Below are 17,249 nucleotides of genomic sequence, written 5' to 3' on the forward strand. Positions count from 1 at the left end.
CGTATTAACAAGATAAGGTGCGTTGAGAATTGCACTGAATTTAAATTAACTCAGTAATAAGATAACTTCATTTACGTACGAGATCAATTGACGTTTCTTAACTTATTCATTAAGGCAACTTTTTTGATATCAACACCAAATAACAAATTTAAAGTTTACAAAACAATCAGTTTATACGATCCCTCAACAATACATCATCGGAATTGTTAGCCAAATTACGTCCGTTATATCCAGAGTTAACAAGAAACTCCTATCGATCAAATTATCGAATTTCAGTTATCCAAGCCATAATTATTTCATGTCTCGGGTAAATTTACCTGCTTCAGGGGCCTTGTCTCGTTGTAATTGCGTGCGGTTCAAAGGTTAGTTTCCAAGTTGTTCGTATACTGGAGAGGCACGAAAACACGTTTATTTTTTGGGATTTAATTTTAACCTCACGCGTGTGACCCTTTTTTCCATACACACGCGCTCTTTTAGGCTCTACTCGATTCAGGAATTTAAATCCGAATCTAATTTTAACCTCACGTTCGTTTTCAATTACCCGTTATATATATATATATATTTTTTTTTTAAATTTTTCGTTCAGAGCTCGTTTCCGGAACCTGAACATTTTACGCGAGCTGCCGAATCGCATATAAAGTTAAAAATGGGAACGTTATTAATCCTGTTTCGTGTACGAAATGGAAAAAAAGATTTATATTTGTTTATATTTTTTGTGTGTTTCAATAAAATATTGATGTAAAGATTATAATAAATTTATAATGAATATGATTTTCACTGTTTATTAATGAAAACAAGTTTTTGAACCGTAAATTTGAATTCAACATTTTTATGAATTTTTAAGGTTAGCTGTTTTTATGCATTCATATTAAAAATCTGTGAAAAATCCTTTTTTTTTTAATAAATATTTACGAATTTTTTAACAACTACTAAAAAAAAGTACCGATTTTTAATGTAATTAGTTTTAGTATTACCTTTGCCACCACTACTACTTCTACCAATCCGTCTGTATACACCAAATCAATCTTCCTTCTAGGGCTACGTGTTACATTTGAACAATATCCGCGCACTTTCGATGGTTTTAACTTTTTCCGCTTGTCCTTTGTCAATTAGAGCCGATTTGTGTTTAGCTCCACAATCTATTTATGTCGTATACTTTTATCATCTCGACGCCCATGTTGGTTTTCGTCGAGCGCTAGGAATGATGTTGAGACATATCCGAGATGATGTTGACATTTGCCAACGAGAAGGTTGAGAGATATTTGGAATTAAGTAGAGAAGTTCCAGAAATTGTATTGAGGGATGGCCGAAATGATGTTGGGAGATAGCCAGATGATGTTGAGATGTGTTATATGATATAGTGGAATGTTTGGGTCGATACTGATTGTTATCATCAAGATGTAGTAGGTTCACGACGATGTTGAAGAGTGATAGATGTCATATTGAACTATTTCGGATATATCTAAACATATTGGAATGTCCAGGACGATGCTGATGATTATCAAAAATAATATTGAGGGATATCAGGAATGGTGTTAAGTTGAAGACTAATGCACTATTTCCTGGGCTATATCAGGGACGATGTTGAGTTTATGTTACCAACGTTAATAATTGCCAGAGACTTGACAGAATTCCCAAACGATTTTGAAGAATATCGGGGATTATATTTAGAGTTGTTAAAGATAGTAACGAATAATGGGTGGGATTATTTTGGGCAATGTTCGGGATTCTTTTGACGAATGTCTGGGTTGGGTTGAGTTTGTTGAGGTAGCTAGTATATGGATGGAGGAGCTAGTATGGGTTTGTATGGTATATGACATAGAATAATATCTCGAACAATGTTGGGATTCATTAGAGACAATATTAAGAGTTGTCAGAGATCATATTTTATATATGATCATATTATTATCTCTGACAACTTAATACTGTCAGAGTTATCAGAGACATTATTGCAGAATGTTTGAAATTGTGATTTAAGACCGATGTCTATAATGGTGTTGGTTAATACCAGTTTATGTTGAGGTTTATTAGGAATGATTTAAAAATGTTCAAAACGATGTTAAAGATTACACAGAAGATATATTGAGAATAATGTTGATAGTTGAAGTATGTGTGGAGTCATGACAATATTGATGTTAGAGAATGGGATACAGAGGTAGGGTATAGAGACTGGGATAACTGGGACGACGTTAATGTGTGTCAGAAATGATGTTCGGGTTGTCAGAAAAATATATCTTTCAGGTTTTTATTGAGCGACGTCTGTGATGATATTGATGAATGCCTGGGATGATATTAAAGGTTGTCCAAACGATATTACTTAGTACGAGACATGTGACAGACACAGAGACAATGTTGAGGAAAGTGTGCGATTATGTCGAGCGGTGTCCATGATGATATTCACGGATGTATGGAATAATGTTGACGCTTGTCAGAAAGAGTATTGTAGAATGTTAGGATTATGCCCTGTGATGATATTGTGAGAGAGATACTGTTTATTAAGGATGATAAAGTGGGATTGCAATGACAATGTTAATGTTTGTCAAAGGCTTGTTGAAAAATTTCCAAGACGATGTTGAGTGACGGTTGATGAAGTATGCTAGGAATGATTTTAATAGATAGCCGAGACTATGTTGAGGGATGGCTAGATGAAGTTAAAGTGTGTTGAGACGTAACAAATTAATATGCAGGAAAAAAATCAAACCCAATAAAGTTTATTGTGTTAATGTAAGGTTTCGTGTACAAAATTGGAAAATAATTTTTAATTTACATCTCTTTATGTATAATATAAAGGTTACTAGAAATTTATGGCTCATGAAATAGTTAGCTCAAGCGTGAAATGTTATTTAAATCACATTTTTTAGATATGAGAAATTGAGTCACGAAGCTGTTCTTTGCAAATATGTTTTTATAATAGAAAATTATAAAAGTCTTGAGCTAATTAATAGGTTTGATAAAACAGTTGTAAAAAAATTAAGTATCGCATGTTTTCACTTTGTTACAATGTATAATTGGCATGTTATCTCGAATGAATTTTTATTAATTTCATTTTTGGGAAATATTTCAACTTTTGAGGAGTTTATAAAATTGGAATATGTAACGTGAACAAGTTTATGGTTAAAATGCAAATGGTGGGGAAATGCGAGAAATGCTCGCCGCATTTAAAGTATTTATTCAAATTCATCAACACCCAAACTATTGTTTCTGAAAATAATCACGGGAATGAGAAATATGTAAATGTATTCAAGCTAGAAAGGGATAGTGAATTTCGCGGAGCTTATCTACGAGTTGGAACGAAATTTCCATCTCGAAATTCCCGGAAGTTGTTATGCTGGAACTCGTGAGTACGCATCCTCTTGCCTCGCTTTTATTTCTATCTCTTCTCCTATATCACGTAATATTCCATCGAGTGTGTACAACCAGAATAGTTTCTAATAAATGACTCATCTGACTTTATTTATTTTATAAATCCCTTTATGAAGACCACTTCAAAAGCAGAAATTTCATTAATTCTAGTAGAAAATGATGAAAAAAAAAAATCTAAAAAATGTACATATTAATCTGTGAGGATTAATCATACCCAAAAGAAAAGGGTGAGACAGGATACATTCAATACATGTCAATATCCCTTTGACCTGGTACGACCCAGGAAAAATTCGTGTAACATCATTACCTTTCAACGTCTGCTCCGGGCGGTCACCCATCAAACGTTGCCATTTATCAACTGAGACGACCCCCGAAGGGAAAATTTACAAATCCCATCCATCCTGTTTGCCGCAAACGTCTCTCCTTTTCCTAGCCGGACACCCCAAAAAATGCCGAGCGGGAACGCTTTGTTACGACACAAGTTTTTTCTCGAGGACACGGAAGCACTTTTCGTCTTTCTTCGGGGGTGCTAGATAAAGAGACGAAAAACTACTACGGGATCTCCCATTTAACCCTGGTTTTATGTGCCGCAAACTTTATTACGAAACCTTTTTTTTCTTTTTCAGTCTTCGTTAAATGCCGAAGAAGAAAAAGGGAATATAAAATGTTTATATTTCCTAAGAATAAAGCTTTTAGTAACTTTTATATTTTTAAACTAAAAATATAAAATTAAATTAAGTAAAACCGTTTTTTCTCCGTATTTGTTATAAAAGACTACCGTAGAATGAAAGCTAAGTACCATCGTGCTCTCGTTGGTTTTTGAAAAGTGTTCAGACGGCTCTTATTTTAACAGCTAACAAGAAAATTCCATAAGAAGAAACTGTTCCTTTGCGATTTTAATTAAAAAGGAGGGTTTGTGCTGAATATTTAATGAGGCGAATCTAATTGAATGCAAAGTAGTTATTACGATCTCAACTTCCTTTTAGTCTTTAATAACTTTTCTTAAGTAAATAAAAGATTAACTGAAATACCGAGATGAAATGATAGAGGATGTAATATGGCGAACACAAAAAAGCTACATGCTATTTTATTCATTTTAGAATAAATTGTTTTTCAAAAAAGGTTTGGACGAGAATAAATATCCATATTGCAAACACAAAATAAATATTTACACTAACAAGTGATTCGACCACACGGAATTAAAACGTGATTGACGATGCAACCCCATTTTTCGGAAAATATTTCATTTAAATCAATTTATATTGTATTAAAATAATTTAAATTCTTAATCGGATTTATATTTAATTTTAATTCATTTGTGCATTAAACAACAATTATACTTCAAGATTAAATTTATTTATAGTATAAATCCCATAACAATTTTTTTAATTATGATGGGATTGTCTCATATATTTAAAATAAATCGCTTTGATAGTAATAAATTAAAGCTTAAACTAATCAATCTGATATATTAGAGTTGATACAATGTGTGCACTCTGGGGAACATCCGCCCACATAATATGAATGTCGATGTGCGAATATCTAATTAGCACACAAACACCATTCCCCCGACAAATGCGTTATATGATATTCGTCCCCGTTTCGATGTAAATCGTGATATATGGATCGCGAATCGAGAACCTTATGCTAATTGCTCGGTCTCTGTCGAGATGGTTAACATTTAAAACCAACTCGACACGTGTAGATGGCGTTAATATATGTTAGTCCCGTTATGCAACGTTTACCCATATTTATGTACATGTATGTGTTTATGTAGGGTAATTAGTATGGTCCCTTTACGTCAACCATCGTTACACTAAAATCTATATTATTATATGCTTAAGTTTTTCGTGTTCAAATAATCCGAATAACCAAACGTATTGTGTACTTTTAGTATAATTCTTTTTGGTACTTTTGAGACTTGTATAACGTGTGACTTCATCATTATACCGTAAATTATTTCATGCAACTCGCAATATATGAATACAGTAACCATAGTTTCGAAAGTATTGTGCACTACTGTCCCACATAAAATACAACAAAGCTTAATAGTACAGGCATTGGGTAGTTTTGCAAAGGAAAAGTTTTGCTTCGAAAAGGTGACGTGCTTATGATAACTCTGAATTTCTATAAAAATATAATAAAAATATACCACAATCTAACGCTGAATAACAATTAAAACTGGAACTAACACTAGACCTAGATCTAGAAACATTCGTAGTTAGCCGTGCGTCTCTCAAGACGGCTAAACAAAAAATTTTAACTAAAAATTCTAGTTCTAAGTCTAGTATTAATTTGCATCTTAAGTGAAATTCAGTGTATAAACATATTGTACATGTTAGCGCTAAATCTAGAAAAGACTATTTTGTACAATCTATTAAAGTAAATAAACTGTATTAGGTTTTGTTTAGGGTTGAAGACTGAAGCGCGCCTCTCAATTTATTTACATAAGTGATTCAGTTCCTCCATTATTCTACTCCACACTTTAGATAACTCGTCAGGTACAAAATCAGAATAAAGCTGCCTGTCGTCTGCATCTAACTAAAAGTAATAACATCTAACTTTGAGAACAGATTACAGATGTAAATTATAGGTTGAAAGTTGCGGGAGTTTATTCACAATTTCACATGTATGAGAACATTACTTCACCTTAACCAAGTAGATCCTATTAGAAACCGACAAACAAAAAAGTATAGTCAGAAAGAGCAATATATTTAAAAAACAGTTATCCTTCTATCATAATTTTTCTTATATTTTAATGTTTCATAAAAATCTTCTCTTTGATGGGTTTAATCACGCGTTTCAGTACGACTGAAATCTTATATATCCAAGGGACCATTTACTATGGACGGGGTGAAAGGAATGTTGGGAACAGTTTTGATATGGGGAAGGTTATTGTGCAGGAAGTTGAAACGAAGGATTTCGAAGACCAGGTGATGTTCGTTCGTTCAGTATTCCAGCACCGAACCGGTAGTAAAAAGAAGTCGATAGTTCGTTTCTCTATTTTCAGATGCCGTGGATGTATTCTCTTTTAGTCACTTCGAAGAATACAGAGAATTGTCGAGACTGTTATGGAATATGAAATGTATCTCCCTATATCATAGAGCTTTTTCTTGCTAAAAGACTTTTATTTTTGAGTCATTATATACAAGATTTAAAATCGTCATTTATAAAAGACTGAGGGCGTAGTGTTCTAGTCGAGTGGAATATTTTACGAGTTTTCACGGGATAGCAGAAAGTCGTTTCTTTTTCCACATACGACTTGGAAAGTTTAAGAGTTCAGTAATGACCTCACGAATCCGTGGAGGAAAGATGCTCGTTCTCATCGGTATTCCCACAGTTCAACTTCACACATCCATTTTGGCCACCTCCTACTTTACTTATTTAATACATTTTTCCAATCTAGTTTTTTCGGTGAGTAATCACGTTTTGATTTTTGCAAAAAAAAAACGAAAGCTTCCCACAGCGAATTCCAATTCGCCGCTGGTAAACAAATTCACTTCGTCGCAATCTCCTCTTAACAGTTGATTAAGTCTGGGAACCCGCCGAGGGTTTATTCAATAACCAATAGCCCCATATTGGAACGCGTCGGTCGTCGTCTTCGGGATACCGAACGGCTCCCTTATCTCGGTACACGGCCTCCCATTCTGACGGGCAATATCCTTTTATTAGTTCTTTATGGAAAGCCCATCAGATTATCGCTAAGACCTACGATCGTTTCTACGTTCGGTGAAATATGCTCGTGATCGTAAAATGTAAAACGATCTGAATCCGATTTAAAGATCGCAAACGTGCCAAAATAACATCAGAAAGATATTGAATTATTAATGTGAAAGCTGTTATGTGGAAAGTTAGATGATTTTAAAAGTCTATAATAAAAAATAAGACGTATTCCAAAAGAATGCAGATTTTCGACGATTAATATATTGTTGATTAGGAATTAGGAATAGTAAGGGGGATAGGATACAGTTGTCACATTCCACAGTTGATTATTATTTTGCCGATTAGTTCGCTCTCATGTTCTACTGTACTACTGGAATTCCCATATAGTCCTCTAATTAACTTGATATATTTCCCAGGTATACCATACAACAGCAGGATCTCCGACATTGTCTCGTAATTAACCGAATCGAAGTTTCTCTCGAAATCAATAACTAGTACGACGATATTTTTTCCATTTTAATTCTTCAAGCATTGTCTTTAATGTGTATGTATGACCATCGTTGACATTTCAGTAGACAACCATACCCTTTTTATCCTAGTTTCTCTCCCTATAGAGTCTTCAGCTGCCGTTATTATAGAATTCTCTTTAAGCATTCAATATTTCCTGTCTCTCTCCTTACCTTACTAAGAAAGTCTTAGATTGGTCTTTCACCATTGCCATTTCTATTCGGTACCTATTCCATCAAGACTCTGATATCTCTTTTATAATTGCGCCTTATTTTTGCCTTGATATCTGTAAATTCCCTTTCTTTAATACAATGAGATTATTTATTTGAGTACAGAAACTTACCATAAACTGTACCATAATTTTTAATAGTTAATTCTGTGTGGAACATCAACGAGTATGTGATATAACGTAATGACTTCAAGAAGTATAATTATACCTAGTATATATGTATAATAACGAAACTCTAATGAATATACTGTTAGTATTTTATTTTCTTATAAATAAAATTACCATTAGTGTTATTGATAATGGTATGAGAATAAGTAGGTCTACGTCGTTACATTGAATAATGAGTATAGGGTAAGAAATGATCATTAATAACAAGAAGGGTGTCGTCGTCGAGGTTTGATAGCTACCCCACTAGCATCCCCTTTCGAAAGTATCGTATCAGGATGGGAAAAACTCGCCGGAGAAAAAGCTGTTGTGAAAAAGCCTTTTTATGTTTACATTCGATTTAAAAAATTTAAAATGTTTTTCAAGTTGTGTACGGGATAAGTTACAATTGAATCAATTCATGATTAGATTGGTGTTTATCCCACTTTGGGATAAAGTTCAATTTCACTACACATTGCACGAGAAAATCCGGTACCTCTTATAGTAAAATATATCCGGCAGTAAGATTTGGACTCGATTCCCAAAGGAAGCCGACTACTACTTCGGGGTGCTTTATGGCATTTTATTTTCTCGGCGAAATTGCGAATAGAATAAGCAAATCCAATTCGCTGCAGGTACCGTCGTTCAATAAAACTCTTGGTTGAAACTTTTGCAACACATAATTTGTTCTACCATTGCAATCTGTATCGTTATTGATTGAAAAAAAAAGCATTTTTGCCATCTCAAACGAATTTACTACTGATATAATAATCCCACAAATTCGAACAAATACTAACATATTGAAATTAATCATGAGTGTTTCCTTTCATTGAATAACGAATAATAAAATCCATTAAGAAAACCATTTAGGGAGTCGAACAATAAACACGTCTCAGAATCAATTCGGTGTTGCCAATATCCCGTCGGGAAAATCAATTACCGTCGTAATTTGTCAGCAATATCGTTTGTAACGGGAAATATCGTTATACGGCGCCGTTATAATGGTACACAACCCAGAGTAATACGCGTGTACCAATCGATAACGTGTTGGAAATAAATATGTATACGAACGCGCGCTCTATTACTTCGTTTTATGTTCACCAAGCTATATTATTAATAGTTCGGATATTTATGTTTGGACGTAGGAAAGGAAATCCGGATCATTTCGAATTTATCGCACGCCGAATATATCACACTTCATCAACTTGGTTGTCAGCCATCGTTTACAGGCTATAGTTATCTGTTTGGACCGAGCCTATAATTCCGTAATCAACCGGGAACTGTATTATCGCTACTAATAAATTGACCGTAATATTAGGTGATGGTTATCTAGGTAGCGAGATGGTTAAATAATGGCATTTCGTCCTTGTTAACCACACCAATTTTCCTCATTTCATAAGGAAACAAACTAAACCATGTTCGTAGTTATAACTATATAAACTAGATTAATGATTGCATGACTTATACAGTTCGTTCTAGGCGAAGTATGAATAGTTATATCCCACGGAAACGTCTCGTGGCACAAGAACAATGTTTAATGCATAATTAATCATCAGTCTTGGTAACCCGGATGGCTTTATGGAGACACTAAAGTCTTTAAGTTGGTAAATTTATTACTTTCTACTTGACTTTCTAATCCATCAAATCCATCACGTGATACATGTTAATTTAAATTTGAATTATTTTTGTCGATTTTCACTATTTATACTATAAAGTATAGATTAGATTGCGGATTTAGTTTCGATTTTGAATTGATAATGGAAGTGCAATCAGACGAATGGATAAAAATTGGGTCGTCTATTGAGAACCTCATGAAAATTACGTAAGCGTTCAATTCCACGGAGTCTGCTTTCTTTCACTTAATACCTAGATCGAACAAACCAACCCCGCTTTTCGACAAACCAAACCCAACGTTTCCGGAGTTGTTCTAATTTATTTCATGTGGATCCACTGCTATGGTTGATTTAAATTATTCAATTCGCGAGATGAATCCGAGACAGCAATCTAAAAGTTTCAAAAGATGTGTTTCTTTTCAAATTGACTTGATTTCGAATTGAATTTATGTTATCAACATTTCGTTATTTTCAAAAAAAATAGTAAAAATTGCTTATATTCTTTGAAATGTTTTCATTAATACTTTATAAATTATAAAAGAAAGAATATAAAAAGAGAAAATTGCGTTGATTATATTAACGGATGAGTAAACCCTCTTCTGGTTAAGGTTTACATATGTATATACGGTACAGTTTCAACCCTTCCACATCCACTTAGAATTGTAAATTGGGAGTGTTACCATCCTGACCTTTTCTTTTAGGTTGTAAAAAAATCTGTTCGTTGGAAAAGATATAAAAAGTAGTTTTAAATTTTAGATACTGATAAAATCTTTTAACCGTTAACCGTTAATTAAATCCGAGTCTCTCCATAGAATTCTACACATTTTATGGTTAACGAATCGACAGGCGGGGAGCTGATAATTTATTTATACCGTTGATCCATCGTCGTCGACAAGTCAAACAAAAACACAACAATAGGAATAAAGGCCTTGTTGCCGGTCTTGGTTGGTTTCCGTTCGTAGCTTTACGTTCTTGTGCCGGGCGTGTATTCGGTGGGGTGTCCGTCGTTTCAGAATGAATAGAGAGACCCCGATAAGGGTGGTGGTGGTAGTTGCAAGGCGTACAGCCCCTCTGGTGAAGGCGCTGGTACGTTGAATATGAATGAACGTCCTAATGAATTCGCTTACATTGTCTTTGTCCGGCTTAGACCTTCCACGAATTCCGTCCCGTTTTATTGCATTTAGACCGTCCCGTAATCGCGAACGTTATCTTGTAATGGCAGATGTAAGTCGAGTTCTCCCTCCGGCTGGTACCGGTTGCAGGTACCATCCGGGAGGACACATTTGCGTTTCTGGAACTATTTAAGCTTAAAAGGGGTTCTCCCCCATAACTATGGAATTAGAGGAAAACAAACGGTTAAACTATTCCAAAGGAATCCTTTCCCACCAATAATCGATAATAATAGATAGTGGTGTAATTAACTAAAGATTTAAGTCGAATTTTCACGGTGTTGATTATGCTATACAAGTTTACCTACCTACATAATGGTTCTATAAGCAAGAGCCGCTTAAAGCGGAATGTATTGATTGACCACTCCATATGTAAACGGTAAATGCTGGAAAGGACAATCAGCTTACACGATGGCATGGCTACAATATCCGATGAGTAATTTCTTGCCATAATCACGATTTAGAATGATTTTGGAGAATATATTTTTAAAAAATATATATGAATTCACGAAAAAGTGTAATAAAATCACGTGGACACAATAAACCGAAAGAGCATTCCAAGAAGTTCTTCTAACGACCTTTAACCAAAGGCCCCCTCGGGTTCTGTACTCTTTAACGTGACTTTTTTTGTTGGTTCTCTACGGTTAAGAATCGATCAATCTGTCAATGGCACGATCGCTGACGGCAATAAAGTTTTACGTAACCGCCTATTTCCTTACGCTTTTACGGGAATACCCAGAGGTTATTTATTGCCTCCACCGAAATACCTTCTGACGTGCTCCGGTATAAAGCGCGAGGATAAATGCCAATCACTGTTACCTATTCCAAAACGACCGGGATATGATATGAAATTTTATTACCATCGTCGAAAGGCGTTTTTTTCATATAGTTCACTTCGATAAAATGAAGTATTGCATATTATATTGAAAAGTTTCTTAAGCTGCTATTTGAAATGTGTCATTTTATATTGCGTATATTTTTATGGAAGATATAAGAATCGCTTAGTGACAACTACAATGTGACTCTGTCGACAACGAAAAGAAAGACAGATGATTAATAACTCTCTTAGAAAGTGCTAATGGCTCGCGCTTTTCTCTACGTAATCGCCACCAATCTGATCGTGTCCTAAAAGGAAGATTGACGATCCAACCACTTCAATGCAAGTGACTTTTCCTAAACCACAAGCTCAAGAAGAAAAATATGTTTGTCTTTTTTTCATTTTTCTAATATCATTTTTATCTATAAAATAAAATTATACTTAAAAGATTATATTTTTTACAACAATTTTTAGTATTTTAGAAAATACTACTTGCAGTTGCCTTCCTAATTATTATAAAAGCTATCTAAGAAATAACCGAAACATAAATATTGAGAATATTTGAGATTGAAGTATACTGAAATTGATTGCGAGTTATTCGGAGCTATTAGGATGTTTCAAAACATAATGTATTGAGAATAGTTGAAAGCTGGTAAATATAAAATAAATTGGCAGTATTTGAGCGCGTTTAATAGTCACTGTAGTTATTATTTCTTCATCAAGACATAAGATTTATGGTCAAGATGTACAGTAAGTAGGAATTTTGATCTTTAATGATAACTTGACATTAATAGAATTGGTCAAAAAAGATTTAATTTTACTATCCCGAGTTAGTGAGAGGCAGTAAGATGTACTAATGGCTATTGAGAGATCTTTAAAAGTGATTGACATATGGGAGCCATTTGGAGGTAATCATACACAATGAGAGAGATTGGGTTGCACCGAGAACCATGGAGAGTCTTTGGAATCATGAAGTATTGGGAAAAACTGGTAATCAAAACTAAATGAGATGCTAACTATTGGTCGAAAGTGAACAAAGGTGAATAATCCATTCTGTGCAAAAAAACAAGCATAATAAACAGGATGTTTTTGATATACTTTTAAATTCTATTTTAGGAGTTATATGGTTTCATAAAACTCAAAGTAAAACTCGAAATTTAGAACATACACCACAAACTGTGTACTAATAAACATGACCACACAAACATTATGAACTTTAATTACTCCGCAGGTGTATAATACAAGAGAGACTACAAAACTTCCTTCTAAAATCAATTGTTTCATCCATTATCCACAATGTTAATGTAACTTTACGTTAAATAATCATTAATTTGAAACGGATTGACAAATTAGAAACTATTCTCTAAAATAATATCAAAATGACTAACTTCGTCCTTGGTATTATGTTAAGTGTCTGGAAACTCTTATAACAACATTTACGTAAAGTGTTGGGTTTAACTTGTTTAATCCATTTTATAATATGAAATTTCTCAGTTCGTCTAATGAAGTCTCTTTGAAATTAACACTTTAAAATGAGTACTTTTCCAAGTCAAAAGAATCCCTTAAATAATTTTTTTTTGCTTCAATTATCGTTAACTATTTTATTTAAAACAGACTCAAATATCATTTCATCTCATAAATATTCAAATAGGGATGGAGCAAGAGCTGGTTTTAGGTTCTCGGTTTTAGGCAACATTAGAAAGGTCGATTTAATAGGTAGAAATGTCACAGTGTGCCGTCCAGGATAAGGACCGAACACCCTTCACTAACGGACAAGACAATATAATGTATTCGTGGCGATATGTTCACTCGGTTTACCGGTCACCGAGTTCTCCCTTGAATGGAAATGTTTCATTTACACATATATAAGATCACGTGCCAACAGAGGAAATAATAAGGAAAATAAGTGAAGTTAAAAAAGTTAATCATCTTCTTTGGACAAGATAGTATTAAAAACTTTATTTTTATCTTTTTTAACTCGTCACATGCGACCATTTGGGTCAAGCGACACAATAAATAACGTAATTCACCCCTCTGGCAGCTAATTTTCTCTGTTGAAACCGCGATATAATCCGGAGTGTGCTCCAGTGAAGCGAGAGATATCGCTAAGTGGTAATTTTTTTAGTGTTTCACAACGTTCTAACCAATTTGCTGATGAAGCGACTTCATTGAAAGTAAGAGGATGTTTTCTTTATGTATAAGAGTTATTAGTGTCTTAACTTGAAAAATTGAGGTTTAAATTTGTCATAAAAATTTATTAACCACCGAACTAATTAAGATAATTTTAGAAAGTAAACATACTCTTGTATCGGATTATTAGTTGAACACCTCACAAATTAATTAAGCGTTTATTATGGGTAAAGTTAATAGTTCAGGGTATGTTAATTTTCGCGGTATGATAAACAGACGTTGTCGGAACAATTTCCACGTTTAGAGACCGAACCTGAAGGGCGTTATTTAATTATTATTCAGTGCAAACTAGTGCTTTCAACGTGGCACCAATTGTCCGACTCTGAAGGGACTTGGCAATTGCCTTTTGGTCGGATGAGGTCGACCACCTATCTTGAGGATAGTTGAGTCTCTCTAGTAATCCTAGAAACCCGACTTGAATAGAGATCTTCGTTCAAAAACGAGGGTCAACTTGTCGGTTATAGTTCACCATCGGCTGTGAATATTAACAGTCACGCATTGTTCTGGAAACGTGCAATTTAACAAGCAATTTCATGCAGACATTTGACATTTACTATTAGAAATTGTATGATTAAATTGAAATTGCTTTGGAAGGCAAATAAATAATGCAAGCCTTATTTAACATTTTGCTAAATGTGGCAAAATTGATATTTTGTAACTTGTAACCGAAATCGTTCTGTAAAAGGTCAGATAAACATTTCAACTGCAAAGAGGAAAGATCTCCCCCTTCAAGGAAACGCGGTAGAAGCGAAATTGGACACACCACGAGCAAAATATTTTCGATTTAGAATTGTAAATTGGCTATCTTGCGAAAATTGGACGAGTCCCTTTCAAGAGTCCCGAGGCGACATATGATTTGCAATATTGTTACTTCTTATCAACAACTACTCGTTATTTCTTTTCGAAATCTTAGTCGTTATTTTCTTATCGATCGAAATAGAAATTCATTATAGTTCAATTATTAAATTCAATTATAGTTCTACGCCATTTAAATCGATTTCGTCTTTATTAATTTTACAAAACTATCAATTAAATGGGTGTAAGTATTAATAAAGTACAACTTCTATTTGGTAGATCTTTTAATAGACACCCATATTATGGTAATTGGGTCATAAATTGAGGCCAGCTTTCTAAGTCTTACACTTTAGGTTACTTTTAACAAATTTTGTAATGGGAAAAGACTTTGCCAAGGAAGAAATCTAGCTTTAATTTATTTCGTAGTTAAGAACCCTAAGTAAAGTAGAGTTTTATGTTAAATTGGTGCATCGAAAATTGTTACATATAATTGAATAGAAATAAGTGATATAATTATTGCAAAACGTGAAATCCAAATTTATGTAACAATAAATCGAAAATTTATGACATAATAAAAATTCGCTCGATGTACGTGGCATAAATGATTATAAATGAATCGAAAATTATTAACGTACGTATTGTGTGGCTTTACCGATTTAAATTCCATTAAAAATACAATAAATTCATGTTAAACTCGTTGATACACATATAAAGTGATTATTGAAATAGTTGAAATACAAGTTAATTTTATATAGTAAAAAAAGATATTACAAATTTCACCTGACATTTTCACGCCCAACAAAGCTTAACGCCTGAGGTCACTTGATTCGCCAAAACACCTTCAAACCACTATTACCTTTGATAATATCAGCACTGCCAGCATTCGAATTACGTCTATTAAAACCCACCGAGGTTCCCTACTTATAACGTCTCGGCTTCATCCACGGCATTTTACAACACCACCGTCGCCACCACCACAGCCACGACCATCTCGAGAACATAAACACCGATTTCACCGTATTTTCCAAATGCACCGTTTAACGAGGTCGTAAGGACGCCACCACCAATGAGAATCCGGCGGGCATAGAATGAGTCGTGCTCGTTGAATTTTTTTTCGTTCGTTTTTTACCTGCTTCCAACGCGAACAACCTTCGCACGTTAATATATCCATATTATCTAACGGAAAAGTGGTGGAGGCGCCGGGTTGTATGAAGAGAAATGGCAGCAGTATTAATGTATGGCAAAAAAAAGTCTGTAAAATGAAAATTAGATATAAAGGTACCGAATTTATCTTGTGTAAGATTAATTTTTTTATTAGGGACATAATAAAATTATGTTTATAAAAGTTGGAATCTGTATTTTTCCTGATTTATTTTCTTACAAATTTTCATGTACAGTAAGTTAATATTTTTGTGTTTTATATTTTAATATAAATTCTTTTTAAAAACAAATTAATACTGTTACATTTTTCGGAATGAACTTTAATCTTCTCAGTGTATCATATAAGTATCATGTAATCATATAAGAATCATTATAAGAAGATATGTTAATGGATGCGAGTACCTTAAAGAGGAGTTCAATTCCAATGTTTTAAAGACTGCTTTAAACTTTCAAACATACGGGTTATAATTTTTTGTATTCAAATTTTTATAACTATAAATTATAAACGCACAGCGAGATCGAGATAGCACCCTGAAAAAGCATTTAAAAGGAAACTTAATTAATATTAACATGAAGCTTGAGAAAGATCAAACTTTAAAAAGTCATTTTTCAAAATATAAATTTATATAAAACTAGGAAAAACGCATTTTAAAGCTTAATTAATTGGTATTTAAATCGGTGTAACCATAATTATAGTTACATAGCCCTTTAAAACCATTAATCTTTAAAATATGTCTCATAAACTATTCGAGATATCAGCATAAAATAAGTTGTACTAGAAAACAAATATGGTCGATTTCGTATTATAAATAGTGATCAAACCGATTATAAGTTATTATAAGAAGGCCTTTTGGGTAAAGCTTCGAGTAAAAGCGCACGTTTGTATTCAAAGGCATCGGACCGTTGAGTTATGGTGTCATTAAAGTAAATAGGTTTTATGAATATAAAGTTACAGAGGCTATTAGACCTTCTCTAGAAAGAACTGATAGCAGGGCAGCGAAAGATGCTTGGGACGTGTTGCAATTACGCCATAAATACGGGTTAAGGGAGCAGAGTTGCTCGTGCATCGTTAGTTTTCAGGACTTGTGTATTTTACACTCCTTTCATAACTATCAACTCGTACTTTCTCCTTCTTAAACCAGATAAAATCTGTACGGAAACTATTTGCGCTACTTTGAGAATATATTGAGTTAAGTTGCATTAGGCTTTACATTGTGGTCTCTAGTCATTGTTTTACCACATGAGTATGCAGCTTTCAATTAAAGCTTACTGTTTGGAAGTGGAATTAATTACTATCCTTTAATCAACTCGTTACGTTAAAGTCAACATGGTTTAACATTTAACATAGTATAATTCATTTAAATAAATGTAATAGTGTTTATATAGATGAAGATACGACGTATTTATTAAGAATAACAGTTATTAAAACAATAAACAAGAAGAAATTGTCATTTATATTTTTCCTTTATTAAATTCTTGAGACGCCTCGAAGGCGAAACCGTCGCCTTCGTCTTCGCGAATAAAACGTCGTGTTTACTGGGATCGAAAGAACGAAGAGAATAGGAGTAAGTAGGTGGTCCGCGCAATCTCGCCCCGAA

The 17,249-nt window shown here is 33.7% G+C and overlaps 1 protein-coding gene across 3 annotated transcripts in view; it reads right to left on the reverse strand.

The window, feature by feature from the left end:
* Positions 1 to 17,249, reverse strand: part of LOC111422787 (defective proboscis extension response 12) — a 135,697-nt gene that overhangs the window by 96,348 nt on the left and 22,100 nt on the right. The gene's annotated exons all lie outside the window — the stretch shown is intronic.

The sequence above is a fragment of the Onthophagus taurus genome, chromosome 7 (assembly GCF_036711975.1).
Source record: "Onthophagus taurus isolate NC chromosome 7, IU_Otau_3.0, whole genome shotgun sequence".
Lineage (NCBI taxonomy): Eukaryota > Metazoa > Arthropoda > Insecta > Coleoptera > Scarabaeidae > Onthophagus > Onthophagus taurus.